Source organism: Panulirus ornatus, chromosome 12 (assembly GCF_036320965.1).
Source record: "Panulirus ornatus isolate Po-2019 chromosome 12, ASM3632096v1, whole genome shotgun sequence".
Taxonomy (NCBI): domain Eukaryota; kingdom Metazoa; phylum Arthropoda; class Malacostraca; order Decapoda; family Palinuridae; genus Panulirus; species Panulirus ornatus.
This window is the reverse complement of record NC_092235.1, coordinates 47,136,451-47,153,089: the sequence shown is the minus strand read 5'-3', so window position 1 is coordinate 47,153,089 and position 16,639 is coordinate 47,136,451. Positions and strand designations below refer to the sequence as shown.

Sequence of the window (16,639 nt, the reverse complement as noted above, 5' to 3'; positions counted from 1 at the left end):
TTAATGTTTCGCTTGTACAGCCAGGATGTGTATTAGTGTCTCAAGCCTCTCAGGCCAGACCGCTAAACGTAGATTCCACAGGACAGTGTCTGCCTCAGCAGATGCGGTCGACTGGACCAAACTGATTTGTGATTTCAAGAGTTGTTGATTACCATGCTCATGGATAATCCCTGCTTGATATGTATCAGAACGTATAACGTTCACATTGAAGTCAGTCTGTTGTTCACTGTAGCATGGGTTCGACTCGCGGGCGCGCAACGGTAGATTTGTTCAGACCTGCTTATAATGTGTTCTAATCCCGTTCACAGTTTTACATTAGCGTCCTCATTTAGATGCAGACCATCTTTACCAAACAACTCCCATCTCCTTTGAAATTTTTTTTCCTCATCTCTGTAATGATCCCCTTCCACTAAACTAGATTACGCCCCAGCATCCTGCTGTTAGGATCAAGTCGTACTATGAAAGATCACTAACAAAACCTGATGCGTCTTTCTTTCAACTTTCTCTTAGTTTCCTCTACTTAGTACCTCCCTTGACATACCCTGAGCCGCGTTGTTGATTCCGCCGTGAACAACAACCACACTGTCTTCATCAGTGTCCATAACAGTATCCTGTACCGTGCGAGGTGTCTTCCAGCCTAATAACCCCTGGGTAACACAGCCTCGTCTTGTTTCTGCTCCTACTACACAGCTTTGTATCAGAGTGAACAGCTAAATCCCCGACGTGGGGTGATGATACGCGTGACAGTTGCCAGATGCTTCCGGTAGTATCGTACAGGGGTACCTAGTGACAGTACTAGGATCCCGTTCCTCTGTCAGGGGATAAAGTATTGAAATCAACAAAGGGTGAAGCTTAGATCCTGTTTCCATTTCATCACCTAACACTATAAAGCATCGATTGTTTCTCTGTCCGTTATTTTACCGCTTGACTTGGGCTTGGCCCCGTTCCTAACCACTTGAAATGTATCAACACCATCCACTGTCGTCTCCACCATAACTATCAACTACTCGTTTCTAGATAATTTTTGGGGTAGCGTCCTCACTTTTCTTTGTGGAGTGTAATGATTTTGCTACTCTTTGACTAGAGGTGCCCTCTAAAACACTAAGTTATTGGCTAATCTTTCGATTGGTACCTTATTTTATTACTTGTGATGTATATCACAGTATAGACGAGTAACGTACTTCGTCTCTTATTAGCAGGTCTTAAGTGAAGTCCTGGCTACACTGAGGGCAGGAAAATCGTTGAAGGTGTGGCATCATAGGAGAATGTGTCGACCGTGTTGCCCAGAGCTGTACAGAGCAGACGCGTCCTTCTTCAAGGAGGTTCAGGTGAGTAGTGTGTGTATGCAATGTTGTTGTGCAATAGGTTGTCGGGCGAGGTCGGCAGCTGGAGCTGGTGGGGTGAGAGTCTGGTTGGCTGGTTACTTAGCGTCTAGTGAAGCCCTGTACTCCTGTCTTCACAAAAAATTTGGCAATTTGATATCCATCTTAAAAACAGTTGGAAATATGGAGCGATATGCAAAAAAGAAATCGAACGACAACTTGCAGCCACCGTCCTACATGGAAAGTTGAAGGTTGGCCGCACGTCCTGAGCTGCGCTTTCATGGGTGACCTGTGGAGGTGTACCTCCTGACCTGGTGGCGGTACCCATACGGGGAAAAAAATGGGAAGAAATATTTATAGAACTGATGACAGTGTTACCTGGTCTTCTCCGAGGGAGGATCTCTGTATGTGCGATGCGTTGTATTTATTCACTGTTGCAAGGAATGATCATAGGATTTCGTAGTTCATAGTAACATTTGTTAGTAGTCGTAGTAGCAGTAGAAACAGCAGTAGTGAGTAGAGTAGAGGCTTCAGAAAAGATCGTTGGAGTGTAAGTTTAAACGGGGGGAGAAGTTGAGTGCTTTACGTCTCTCAACCAGATTTCAAGCCAACAATACTAACAGTTCTTTCAACTGATAATTTTTTTATGTTCTTTTAAGCTTCCTCCGATCCGCGGTATTTTGTCGTGCTGCATTTGGTTTGTTACTTTTTCTCTACGCGATTAGACTTGTATGAAATGTTACACGCGTTTCGAAAGAGCAGTACCGGTTATTTTCAGCTCTGCCCGCCTTGTATTCTCATATCTATAAGAATAATCATCTGAGGGAAATTACACGAAAAATTTCCAGGGAGATTCCCCTGTCTCGCTCGCTGAGGGGGGGGGGGGGGAACCATTCCCGGACTCCCCCCCCCCCCCCCCCGACTTCCTCGGAGCTCTCTGCTCTCTCGAGTCTACGTCTGGCAGCGCTGCCGGCTGACTACGAAATATACACAATGAACCACTTATTTAACCCTGCTTAGTTGCTTCTTCCTAGCCTAACATACAGTATTACTACCACACACACACACACACACACCAGTTATGCTGCTTGTATGTACGTATATGATCCACCAGTGGGACAAATTCAACGAACCGCTTGATAAACCTTCACCATACACTATTTACAAATTTTGTACTACAAATCTTTCTGCTCTATACCCTTTTTTTTTTCTCATCTCTTATACCCAACTACCTCAACAGGAAACTGTATCCTTTATATTCAGTATTAAATGTCAAGATAAACTATGGGACTTAAAGGGTTTGAGCTTGCCTCGCCAACTCCCTTCACCACAAACGTGCACACACAAGAAAGATTGTACCTTTAGCGGCAGCCACACCTCATGACTTCGATGTTTTTGCCTGCTATCGTGATGAATATGCTGAGTTGTAACACACGCTTAAACACCCCGATTGACTGACTGACTAACCCACTGCTGGTGAGGACAGAACGCGGCTTACCGGCCCCTGGCTCCACACAACGGAGACGGAATTCAGTATACCGTGTCGTGATCTTGCATCGACAGCTACCGCGTCCTCTGTTCACATCACGGAGGAATGGTAAAGTCTGCCGTTTCATAGTCTCGCACTCGAGGCAAAATCCTACCTTATGGTGTCGAGACCGAGCGCCCCTGTTAACTAATACAGCCTAACGTTTCGGGAGCTGACGCTAAGAGAACTGATTTCGTAGCTTAACACAGCTTGCTACTTCGAGAGCTGGCGTTTTAGTGTCGTACTACAGCCTGCTGCTGCGAGAGCTGACGCTTTGTGACGTAATACAGCCTGCTGCGTCGAGAGTTGACGCTTTGATGACGTAAGATAGCCTTCCTTGACGAATGCTGAGGCCATGGTGACGAAATACAGTCTGCCGCGTCGAGAACACATAGGAATGCCATGTAACTTGTCGCCTCTTGAGCTCTTGAAGTATAGGGACTTGATGTAGTTATAATATTTTGTTTACTTAACGTGGATATGATATGGCCTGTCGTACCTCGGGCCACATCACCTGAACATACAGCTTACTGTATTGAGGTGACGTCAAACGTACGTAAGATAACTTGCGGCTCACATTAGGAGACGCTGTATAACCTCCTGTGTTGTGGGCTCACACTAGAGAGTGTCTGCATTACGGTGAGAGTTGCTGCACCAGCAGATGATCTTGTTTAGTGCGAGTTCGAGCAGACTCTCTCGAAGTCTTAGCACACAGCTGCTTAGGACCGGTGACGACTGATATAGCCACCTGTACAAGCGGCCGCCGACGGTTGGGTCTGGAGTGAGGCTGTGTGGGGGACGGGGGTAGTGGGAGGCTCAGGCCTCCCGGGACAGTACTGTCTTGAACGCTGCTAAATATACCAGGGGAGGCAACAGAGTTCATCGATCTTGAAAGGTTTACGGTAAAGTACTTGTTGGATTAGCAGGCGCTGGTTTTGTGATACTTTGAGGGACGCGCCTCGCCCTCTTACACTAGGGAGGTTCCTCGCCGCATAACATTAAGGAAGTGCCTCACCCATGGCACTAGGGAGATGACTCACCTCATGGCACAAGGGAAGTGCCTCGCCTCACAATACTAAGAATGCCTTTCCCGTGACACTATTAAGGTGCCTCGCACCATGGCACTAGGGAAGTGTCTTGCCCCATGGTGAAGAAGTGCTTCACCACACAATACTATGGAAATGTCTTTCTCACAGCACAATTATTCAACTTTATAACTACCTGTGTCATAGTAACCCACTGGGGTCTGACTTAAGATCCTCTGTGAGCCCTGTAATCCTTTTGCGCTACCGCTCACGGGATGAGCATGGGGTGCACAATAGACTTTGCCGAGTTACCGACACAAACCAAATCACATCACAAGGCACGTGACGGTACATACCCTCCAGACGTCACCACCACACCGGTTGATGTCATCACGGATGAATCACAAGTTGTTTAGTTACATCCCGTAATAAAGTATCACACATTGATGTGTCACATCCCGTTACCATAGTACTATAGCTTGTTACTCTGCCCTCTAACAGAACAATGCTTTTCACTCTGCAGGAGAACCAAATCAACGCGCGTGTCTTAGACCCGGTTATCAAACTATCGTTCCTTGATTTAAACCAGTTGCCAAACCATCGTCCCTTATTTATGCCCGTACCCAGACCGCCGTCTGTTCCTTAAAGGCCCGTTACCAAATCATGGCTTGTTACGTACATCTCCCTACTAAATCATAAGAGTATTGGAGCATCTGTTGTTATGTGGATAACGCTATATCGCTTCCTATTGGAGTATCACTCGCACTAACCGTTATCACCGGATGATTCCTTACGTGTGGTTTGCTCCATCATCAGGACTTTTTCTTCCAGGTGTACCATTGGTGGATCCAGGTGCAGCACTGGTGGTTCCAGGTGCAGCACTGCTGGTTCCAGGTGTAGCTCTGGTGGTTCCAGGTGCAGCACTGGTGGATCCAGGTGCAGCACTGGTGGATCCAGGTGTAGCTCTGGTGGTTCCAGGTGCAGCACTGGTGGATCCAGGTGCAGCTCTGGTGGTTCCAGGTGCAGCACTGCTGGTTCCAGGTGTAGCTCTGGTGGTCCCAGGTGCAGCACTGGTGGTTCCAGGTACAGCACTGGTTCCAGGTGTAGCACTGTAGTTACAGGTACAGCGCTGGTGCTTCCCGGTACAACACTAGTGGTTCCAGGTACAGCACTGGTGCTTCCAAGTACAACACTAGTGGTTCCAGGTGCAGCACTGGTGCTTCCACGTGCAGCACTGCTGGTTCCAGGTGTAGCTCTGGTGGTTCCAGGTGCAGCACTGGTGGATCCAGGTGTAGCTCTGGTGGTTCCAGGTGTAGCACTGGTGGATCCAGGTGTAGCTCTGGTGGTTCCAGGTGCAGCACTGGTGGATCCAGGTGCAGCTCTGGTGGTTCCAGGTGCAGCACTGGTGGTTCCAGGTGTACCTCTGGTGGTTCCAGGTGCAGCACTGCTGGTTCCAGGTGTAGCTCTGGTGGTCCCAGGTGCAGCACTGGTGGTTCCAGGTACAGCACTGGTTCCAGGTGTAGCACTGTAGTTACAGGTACAGCGCTGGTGCTTCCCGGTACAACACTAGTGGTTCCAGGTACAGCACTGGTGCTTCCAAGTACAACACTAGTGGTTCCAGGTGCAGCACTGGTGCTTCCAGGTCCAGCACTGGTAGTTCCAGGTTCAGCTCTGGTAGTTCCAGGTTCAGCTCTGGCAGTTCAAAGTGCAATACTGGTGGTTCCAGGTGAAGCTCTGGTAGTTCCAGGTGCAGCACTGGTGGTTCCAGGTGCAGCTTTGGTGGTTCCAGGTACAGCACTGGTTCCAGGTGCAGCACTGGTAGTTACAGTACAGCACTGGTGCTTCCCGGTACAACACTAGTGGTTCCAGGTGCAGCACTGGTAGTTACAGTTTCAGCACTGGTGCTTCCAGGTACAACACTATTGGTTCTCGGTGCAGCACTGGTAGTTCCATGTATAGCACTGGCGGTTCCATGTGTAGCACTGGTGGTTCCAGGTGCAGCACTGATGGTTCCAGGTGCAGCACTGATGGTTTCAGGTGCAGCACTGGTGGTTCCAGGTGCAGCACTGGTGGTTCCAGGTGCAGCACTGATGGTTTCAGGTGCAGCACTGGTGGTTCCAGGTGCAGCACTGATGGTTTCAGGTGCAGCACTGGTGGTTCCAGGTGCAGCACTGGTGGTTCCAGGTACAGCACTGGTGGTTCCAGGTGCAGCACTGATGGTTTCAGGTGCAGCACTGGTGGTTCCAGGTGCAGCACTGGTGGTTCCAGGTACAGCACTGGTGGTTCCAGGTGCAGCACTGATGGTTTAAGGTGCAGCACTGGTGGTTCCAGGTGCAGCATTGGTGGTTCCAGGTGCAGCACTGATGGTTTCAGGTGCAGCACTGGTGGTTCCAGGTGCAGCACTGGTGGTTCCAGGTGCAGCACTGGTGGTTCCAGGTGCAGCACTGGTGGTTCCAGGTACAGCACTGGTGGTTCCAGGTGCAGCACTGGTGGTTCCAGGTGCAGCACTGATGGTTTCAGGTGCAGCACTGGTGGTTCCAGGTGCAGCACTGATGGTTTCAGGTGCAGCACTGGTGGTTCCAGGTGCAGCACTGGTGGTTCCAGGTACAGCACTGGTGGTTCCAGGTGCAGCACTGATGGTTTCAGGTGCAGCACTGGTGGTTCCAGGTGCAGCACTGGTGGTTCCAGGTACAGCACTGGTGGTTCCAGGTGCAGCACTGATGGTTTAAGGTGCAGCACTGGTGGTTCCAGGTGCAGCACTGGTGGTTCCAGGTGCAGCACTGATGGTTTCAGGTGCAGCACTGGTGGTTCCAGGTGCAGCACTGGTGGTTCCAGGTGCAGCACTGGTGGTTCCAGGTGCAGCACTGGTGGTTCCAGGTACAGCACTGGTGGTTCCAGGTGCAGCACTGATGGTTTCAGGTGCAGCACTGGTGGTTCCAGGTGCAGCACTGATGGTTTAGGTGCAGCACTGATGGTTTAGGTGCAGCACTGATGGTTTCAGGTGCAGCACTGGTGGTTTCAGGTGCAGCACTGATGGTTTCAGGTGCAGCACTGGTGGTTCCAGGTGCAGCACTGGCGGTTCCAGGTACAGCACTGGTGGTTCCAGGTACAGCACTGGTGGTTCCAGGTACAGCACTGGTGGTTCCAGGTGAAGCACTGCTGGTTCCAGGTGCAACACTTTGGACTTCTTTTCTGGCATTAGCCTTGCATAGACCGTCCTCAGTGTTCCCAACACGACCATACACTCCCTGGGAGAGACTGGAAAGATGTACAGTTGGTCCAGTCGCTGGTACCCTTGACTGTCTGGCGCTGATACCTCAGAAGCCTTCCTGTTTAGCGGGTCATCCCTTCCCAATGCTAAGGTCAGGTCAGGTCAAGTTAGTGTAGATTAGTATGTTGAAAGTATTTTGTGTGATTGTATGTTTACAGGTGTATACAAGTATTTGTGTGGTTACTCGGGTGTCTGTTCCAGATTTCATCTGCTCTGTCTCTGAACTGTTAACACCTCGCTCTGCTACGGTGACTTGTCTCATACGTCACATGTGTAAGTTATTTCAACAACCCGTTCTTTACGTAATGGACCACTTCTCTTTATGTAATGGAAGCCATTTAGAACTAGGTTAGTTATCCCTCTTACTCTTATTACTCTTTTGAAGATTTGCTTTCGAGACGCAGGTTCTCTTTGGTGTTGCTGGTGACTTATACCCGTTCCTGCCGGAGTTGTCTCTTTACCTGGTCATTACATGACTCGGCTGAACAGGACTCCTTTCCCCCACAATCTGTCTGCAGCGTGCCTCTCCCACGACAGATCTGGTTCTTGAAGTTTGTTTTCGTTTTTTTTTTTTTTTTTTTATCTTCCTACTAGGGATAGGGGAGAAACAATACTTCCCACGTATTATTCCCTGCATGTCGTAGAAGGCGACTAAAAGGGGATGGAAATCCTCCCATCCCCCTTTGTTTTCCTTTTTCATTTTCCAAAAGAAGGAGCAAAGAAAGGGGCCAAGTGAGGATATTCCCTCTAAGACTCAGTCCTCTGTTCTTAACGCTACCTCGCTGACGCGGGGAATGGCGAATATATATATATATATATATATATATATATATATATATATATATATATATATATATATATATATATATATATATTATTTTTTTTATATTTTTTATTATACTTTGTCGCTGTCTACCGCGTTTGCGAGGTAGCGCAAGGAAACAGACGAAAGAAATGGCCCCCCCCCCCCCCCCTACACAAGTATATACATACGTCCACACACGCAAATATACATACCTACACAGCTTTCCATGGTTTACCCCAGACGCTTCACATGCCTTGATTCAATCCACTGACAGCACGTCAACCCCGGTATACCACATCGCTCCAATTCACTCTATTCCTTGCCCTCCTTTCACCCTCCTGCATGTTCAGGCCCCGATCACTCGAAATCTTTTTCACTCCATCTTTCCACCTCCAATTTGGTCTCCCTCTTCTCCTCGTTCCCTCCACCTCCGACACATATATCCTCTTGGTCAATCTTTCCTCACTCATTCTCTCCATGTGCCCAAACCACTTCAAAACACCCTCTTCTGCTCTCTCAACCACGCTCTTTTTATTTCCACACATCTCTCTTACCCTTACGTTACTCACACGATCAAACCACCTCACACCACACATTGACCTCAAACATCTCATTTCCAGCACATCCATCCTCCTGCGCACAACTCTATCCATAGCCCACGCCTCGCAACCATACAACATTGTTGGAACCACTATTCCTTCAAACATACCCATTTTTGCTTTCCGAGATAATGTTCTCGACTTCCACACATTCTTCAAGGCCCCCAGAATTTTCGCCCCCCTCCCCCACCCTATGATCCACTTCCGCTTCCATGGTTCCATCCGCTGCCAGATCCACTCCCAGATGTCTAAAACACTTCACTTCCTCCAGTTTTTCTCCATTCAAACTCACCTCCCAATTGACTTGACCCTCAACCCTACTGTACCTAATAACCTTGCTCTTATTCACATTATATCATATTATATATTAAATCTGAGTTTCATTAACCGTTTGGCCAACCACTGCTTTAATTCATGGAAGTCTTTCTGTTAGCCTCTGCACTAATGAGTGGTACCACATTTACTTCATCTTTAGTGGTACAGAAATGAATTTTCAGCTCGGGTAAATCATGTATGCCAAACAACCCCATATCGCTCAGCATTATCCCAAGCCGGACCCCAGTAGTTACCTAACCTCTGTCCGAAAAGAAAGCATATACCAAGTGATCTTTCTGTTGTAACTCGTTTCAGCTTATTTTTTTATGTTCCTGCTTAAAGCTTTACTTGTTAAGCTTCTTTTGTGCGACTGTCACACGCTTTTTTTGACAATTCAGATAGACATCGTCCTTCTGTCTTTTCACCTGCAAAATATCACTGATTCTCATGGAAATTCAAAGTTGAGACGTAACTTTTTGCCCTCGAGATCTGTGATGGCTCGTATGACAGATGTCTTGTCCTGCACGAAAGTACAACCCTTTAGGTTTATGGCATGATCTTTGACTTGACCTGCTCAAAAGGATCAGGGCAAAGGAAAGGCCCGTCGTACCTAAGGACTGTACCGTTGCGTTCAAGGGTTGGAAGGAAACTCTTGAGTGGGAGTTCCTTGTAGAAAAAAGAAAATGGGACTCGTGTTTCTGTCTCTCCCTCTCAGAAGGTTAGCACCAGTTCCTCACGTACGTGTGCTGCGGTGCACCACAGTCCTTGAGTAATATGGGGAAATACTTCATCCCGTCTATGGTCTCTGGTTGGGTTTGGTTCCTCACATAACTTTACCAGTGTTTCGTCTGGTCGCACGGGAAGGTTAATGCTTATCATGTGGTGTATTCCAATCGTTTCCCGTAGATTCTGTGGTAATGGTTCGTTTGGCTGAAACATTTCAAAACTTCAGTTACCTTCTTACAGTGCAGTCAGTTTTTTTTTTTTTTGACTGACTTTTACGTATATCTTGCCATGGTTTCGGACGTCTTCTGCCCTCACAACTTGGCCTTAAGGCCAGACTGTCTTTTTTTTTTTTTGCCACCAGTTCAGTCAGGCTGTTGGAGGCCACGGTCCATAGGCTTACTTATCCATCACATCAAGTCTGGTCCAGCTTCAAGGCTGCGCTACATTCATTAACAGGGATAGGATGGATTCTTTGAAGCGAGAAGTTCTTTGATGAGAGCGTGCTCTGCTTCGTCATGTGACAGCTCCGCAGCCTCGCCAAAGGTCAGTTTTCACTTGCGGTGTGACCTCAGGCAGGTGGAGTCCGGTAACACCTTTAAACAATATGTAGATACATACCCAGGGCCTTTTCTTTTTTTTCTTTTTGATTATCCTCTGTACATTCTAGTTCTTGGAATGGCTGTAAGAAGTGTAAACAATGTATCAAATGATTTTGCATCCCAATTGTTTAAAGTGTTTCCTGTTATTAAATTACTAGATACACTTTTGAATTTCGGTATTCATATTTCACAGAGTTGTTCATTCTAGTAGTACAAGTAGGGAACTGATTATTAGAGTAAACTGGTGAGCCATGCCCTTCAGAATTGTTCATCTACCGTAGCCACACCTCACACGTCTGCGTGTCAGAGTGTACAGCCTCAGTTTGTAGTTTTTCCGAGTAATTCACATTCTTGACAGCGTTGATGCGGGCTTTGTACTCTTTTCTAAATGCAGATCTGCTCTCTGTTAGCACGCAGCAGTAGGCTAGCCACTACAGTAGTTCCTGCTCAGGAGAGAGTGTTCACGGCTCCAAGAGCTACAGTCTCTGTTTAAACTCTCATCTTTAAGGTTCGTAGTATCCAGCCTTCCATTCTTTTATGAAGAGGCAACCGCATATCTGCTGTGCTCGCTGAAGTAAAGGTCATCAGACATTATTCCTGCGAAGTCTTTACATTGCTTCCAGATATGGTCATGATCACTTCTGTCTGGAATTCTCTGTTGTTTCCTCACGTTCCACGAAGCAGAGTAATTCAAACATTTCACCGTCGAAAATGTGTGTTAGCCAATGGCCCTCAGGAAGGCCTGATTTATGTCTGTGTCAAATGTCGTGGTGTCATCTATGGATAAAACGTTCATATTTATTTAGGTCTCACCTGCAATGTATGATATGAAACTTTGACTCATGTTTACGTCTGTCAGATAAGGAAAATGAGAAACGGTAAAGGTACACGTAGGTATAGTCCCATGAGGAACTGAGCTTTGTACCATAGTGTATATTGTTTACTTTTCAAAGCATGTATTTTGTGGTCATTAAGATGTCTGGCCATCCATCTAATTACCTATCTATCTATCTATCTATCTATCTACCTCAGAGGACATGACTGTGTTAAGCGTTATGTGTACTGTGGCACTCTGGTCATATATGTCTGTGGCTTTTTTAAGGTCTGTGTACACCGCATCAGCATCGTGTTTGTTCTCCAGCGACTCTAGACTTTTATCACAGTGGTCAGGCAACTGAGATTGGCTTGATCTTCCTGGCCTGTAACCATGTTACTCTGAGTTACCGTAGGTTAGCTGATGCCAAGCCTTCAGTCAACGGACATTCAGGACTCGCTCGAAAAATTTGATGATCTGTTGGTCTGTAGTTTTCATCATCATCATCATCATTATCATCATCATTATCATCTTGAGTGGCCTTGCGTTGCCGCCTTCCTCATGAAGTGTGACAACGTGAATGGTTGTAAACTCTGTGGGATTTGATTCCAGAAACCAAGCTTTCTTTCCAGGAAATGTTTAGTTCCAAGAGTCTGTTCCCTAGAACAGAGTGCATGGGTATTCCCTCAAAGGCCCTTTCAAAGATCTGTGGCGTAGATGAAGTGTGTGTTTGTGTGTGTGTGTGTGTGTATGTATGTGTGTGTGTGTGTGTGTGTGTGTGTGTGTGTGTGTGTGTGTGTGTGTGTGTGTGACAAGGAGAATTGCTCTAGGTGAAGAAGTCGTCTTATGGGTTTCCAAATCTAGTCATAGACTCCTTAACAGATGGGTTAATTACGAGGGATGTGTACAATGTTTAGTGTTCCTCTTTTTTTTTTCCATATTTTCTTATGTCGTGGGACATGCATGGGGCGGGGAAGGATTTTTTCGTTCTTTGTTTTTCTGTAACATTTATTTGTTTCTCATTTGAACCAGCCAGAGGTTGATTTGTTGCTGTCTGCGATTTTGTTTCTAGTTTTCTGTGATGAACGAGGATGTGAGCGACTTAAGGCTGAACTGATGCGATGTCAGATTTCATCCCGACATCGCTAAAGTCTGGAAATCATTACCATCTCATGTCTTTCCCAGCACCAACCACCTGACCCATTTTCTAGAAGCAAGTTTCCACTTCTGATTCTTTTTTTCTCTGCCCTTCTCTACCTCCGTAGTCTCTCTCTTTTTTCTTTTTCCCTTTTTTTCTCCAGTGCTTGTCCTAGATGAGGGCTTTTGACCATGACTTGGAGCCTTCGTCATAAACAATATAAATGATGGAGACTTTTAGCTGCACTTCCTCATCACATCTGTCTTTTCGCTGTTGTTCGTGCGCATCATAGCAACGTTCTCACTGCATGAACGTGTCCTGCCCTTGCTGTATATAGGTTACAAGCTACACCAATCCTTTCAGTCCCCATAAAGAATCGACGATCAGCGTCGTTACCCTCTTTGTACTTGTGGTTTCCGGTCCGTCCAAGCCCAGCCCTAGCACCTGGCTATTCCCTCAGTCTTGTGTGTCGAGGAGCACTAATGGACAACCGGATATCATGACGGACTTTCCTAATCTACTGCGAATGAAAATGAGGTTGAGTGTTGGGGTTGTCACCTCCCGCCAGTATGATCCCGTGATGTGCTGTTTTGACACGGTGTGGTGGCCCAGTCTTCAAGGATCCATCTTGCTAGGTCTGGTAGCACAGGCAATTATGTGCCCTGGTCATGGCCATTTCACACACACACACACACACACACACACACACACACACACATATATATATATATATATATATATTATTTTATTTATTTATTTTGCTTTGTCGCTGTCTCCCGCGTTTGCGAGGTAGCGCAAGGAAACAGACGAAAGAAATGGCACAACCCACCCCCATACACAATGTACACACACACGCCCACACACGCAAATATACATACCTATACATCTCAATGTACACATATATATACACACACAGACACATACGTATATACCCATGCACACATTTCACACTGCCTGCCCCTATTCATTCCCATCGCCACCTCGCCACACATGGAATACCATCCCCTCCCCCCTCATGTGTGCGAGGTAGCACTAGGAAAAGACAACAAAGGCTCCATTCGTTCACAGTCAGTCTCCAGCTCTCACGCAATAATGCCCGAAACCACAGCTCCCTTTCCACATCCAGGCCCCACACAACTTTCCATGGTTTACCCCAGACGCTTCACATGCCCTGATTCAATCCACTGACAGCACGTCAACTCCGGTATACCACATCGATCCAATTCACTCTATTCCCTGCCCGCCTTTCACCCTCCTGCATGTTCAGGCCCCGATCACTCGAAATCTTTTTCACTCCATCTTTCCACCTCCAATTTGGTCTCCCACTTCTCCTCGTTCCCTCCACCTCCGACACATAAATCCTCTTGGTCAATCTTTCCTCACTCATTCTCTCCATGTGCCCAAACCATTTCAAAACACCCTCTTCTGCTCTCTCAACCACGCTCTTTTTATTTCCACACATCTCTCTTACCCTTACGGTACTTACTCGATCAAACCACCTCACACCACACATTGTCCTCAAACATCTCATTTCCATCACATCCACCCTCCTGCGCACAACTCTATCCATAGCCCACGCCTCGCAACCATACAACATTGTTGGAACCACTATTCCTTCAAACATACCCATTTTTGCTTTCGGAGATAATGTTCTCGCCTTCCACACATTTTTCAACGCTCCCAGAACTTTCGCCCCCTCCCCCACCCTGTGACTCACTTCCGCTTCCATGTTCCATCCGCTGCTAAATCCACTCCCAGATATCTCTCATATCTCTCATGAAAAGTTTTTATCGAGGATGTAAGGCATGTGTACGTGTAGGAAGAGAGGAAAGTGATTGGTTCTCAGTGAATGTAGGTTTGCGGCAGGGGTGTGTGATGTCTCCATGGTTGTTTAATTTGTTTATGGATGGGGTTGTAAGGGAGGTAAATGCAAGAGTCCTGGAAAGAGGGGCAAGTATGAAGTCTGTTGGGGATGAGAGAGCTTGGGAAGTGAGTCAGTTGTTGTTCGCTGATGATACAGCGCTGGTGGCTGATTCATGTGAGAGACTGCAGAAGCTGGTGACTGAGTTTGGTAAAGTGTGTGGAAGAAGAAAGTTGAGAGTAAATGTGAATAAGAGCAAGGTTATTAGGTACAGTAGGGGTGAGGGTCAAGTCAATTGGGAGGTGAGTTTGAATGGAGAAAAACTGGAGGAAGTGAAGTGTTTTAGATATCTGGGAGTGGATCTGTCAGCGGATGGAACCATGGAAGCGGAAGTGGATCATAGGGTGGGGGAGGGGGCGAAAATTTTGGGAGCCTTGAAAAATGTGTGGAAGTCGAGAACATTATCTCGGAAAGCAAAAATGGGTATGTTTGAGGGAATAGTGGTTCCAACAATGTTGTATGGTTGCGAGGCGTGGGCTATGGATAGAGATGTGCGCAGGAGGATGGATGTGCTGGAAATGAGATGTTTGAGGACAATGTGTGGTGTGAGGTGGTTTGATCGAGTAAGTAACGTAAGGGTAAGAGAGATGTGTGGAAATAAAAAGAGCGTGGTTGAGTGAGCAGAAGAGGGTGTTTTGAAATGGTTTGGGCACATGGAGAGAATGAGTGAGGAGAGATTGACCAAGAGGATATATGTGTCGGAGGTGGAGGGAACGAGGAGAAGAGGGAGACCAAATTGGAGGTGGAAAGATGGAGTGAAAAAGATTTTGTGTGATCGGGGCCTGAACATGCAGGAGGGTGAAAGGAGGGCAAGAAATAGAGTGAATTGGAGTCATGTGGTATACAGGGGTTGACGTGCTGTCAGTGGATTGAAGCAAGGCATGTGAAGCGTCTGGGGTAAACCATGGAAAGCTGTGTAGGTATGTATATTTGCGTGTGTGGACGTGTGTATGTACATGTGTATGGGGGGGGGGGGGTTGGGCCATTTCTTTCGTCTGTTTCCTTGCGCTACCTCGCAAACGCGGGAGACAGCGACAAAGTATAAAAAAAAAAAAAAAAAAAATATATATATATATTCGTCGCTTCCCGCGTTGAGATAACACCAGGAACAGAAGAATACTTATGTACAGCCAAGATCATTAAGTCCGAATCAGCTGAACCATGATAACGTTTACTGTATTATATTTAGTTAAGAAATGAATTGAACCTAGTTCCGTTAGCCAGCGCACCATCTTGCTAACGTTTCTGATTATTAGCGCACTTTTTTGATGGCTCGGCCTCGGCTGGTATGCTGGTATGTTTACCTCATACCAGCGACCAGTTCTGTGTATTTTTTGTATAATTTCACCCAACCATTGCATATTTCCCAAGCTTGATAATTATAAATATTCAGATATCACATGCCAGTGCTGTTGGTTAATTTTTTTTTACTGGATTATGACTTAAGCTCATACGGCAGGGAAGTTGTCATTAACTTGACAAAGTATTTCCCTTTGTTTACACATTTGGGGTAAGATTGAATGAGCCTCTGAGCAGAGCAAGTGGGTTAACTTGGCTCGTCCGTCAGTTTCGCGGCTGTGCCACAATCAGTAGCAGGGAAATGATGGAATCCTCTAGAGGGTATAGCTTCTCGACGAGATTGTACTCTTTTTCCTCAACTGAGAATGATATGATTTCACTGAAGGAGACTTTATTCAAGGTGCACCATATGCAGGCGGAGTCCTAGCTTCGTCTCTTCGATGTATATCAACTGACATGTATTTCTCTCTTGTGTCTCCCCTAATGATGTGATTATTACACGAAAGTGCACTTGGGAACTTATCGTGTTTCATTTTCCCCGTGGACTCATAGGAATATATATATATATATATATATATATATATATATATATATATATATATATATATATATATATATATATATACTTAGAAAAGCAAATGGATTTGTATGTAGCATTTATGGATCTGGAGAAGGCATATGATAGAGTTGATAGAGATGCTCTGTGGAAGGTACTAAGAATATATGGTGTGGGAGGCAAGTTGTTAGAAGCAGTGAAAAGTTTTTATCGAGGATGTAAGGCATGTGTACGTGTAGGAAGAGAGGAAAGTGATTGGTTCTCAGTGAATGTAGGTTTGCGGCAGGGGTGTGTGATGTTTCCATGGTTGTTTAATTTGTTTATGGATGGGGTTGTTAGGGAGGTAAATGCAAGAGTTTTGGAAAGAGGGGCAAGTATGAAGTCTGTTGGGGATGAGAGAGCTTGGGAAGTGAGTCAGTTGTTGTTCGCTGATGATACAGCGCTGGTGGCTGATTCATGTGAGAAACTGCAGAAGCTGGTGACTGAGTTTGGTAAAGTGTGTGAAAGAAGAAAGTTAAGAGTAAATGTGAATAAGAGCAAGGTTGTTAGGTACAGTAGGGTTGAGGGTCAAGTCAATTGGGAGGTAAGTTTGAATGGAGAAAAACTGGAGGAAGTAAAGTGTTTTAGATATCTGGGAGTGGATCTGGCAGCGGATGGAACCATGGAAGCGGAAGTGGATCATAGGGTGGGGGAGGGGGCGAAAATCCTGGGAGCCTTGAAG

General features: G+C 46.4%; 1 long non-coding RNA gene across 1 annotated transcript in view; it reads left to right on the top strand.

The window, feature by feature from the left end:
- The window catches only part of LOC139751742 (uncharacterized), a 108,240-nt gene that overhangs the window by 42,786 nt on the left and 48,815 nt on the right, over positions 1–16,639 (top strand). The window contains exon 2 of the long non-coding RNA XR_011713413.1: positions 1,197–1,328. This is a non-coding gene — a long non-coding RNA (uncharacterized lncRNA). The remainder of the gene's footprint in view (positions 1–1,196; positions 1,329–16,639) is intronic.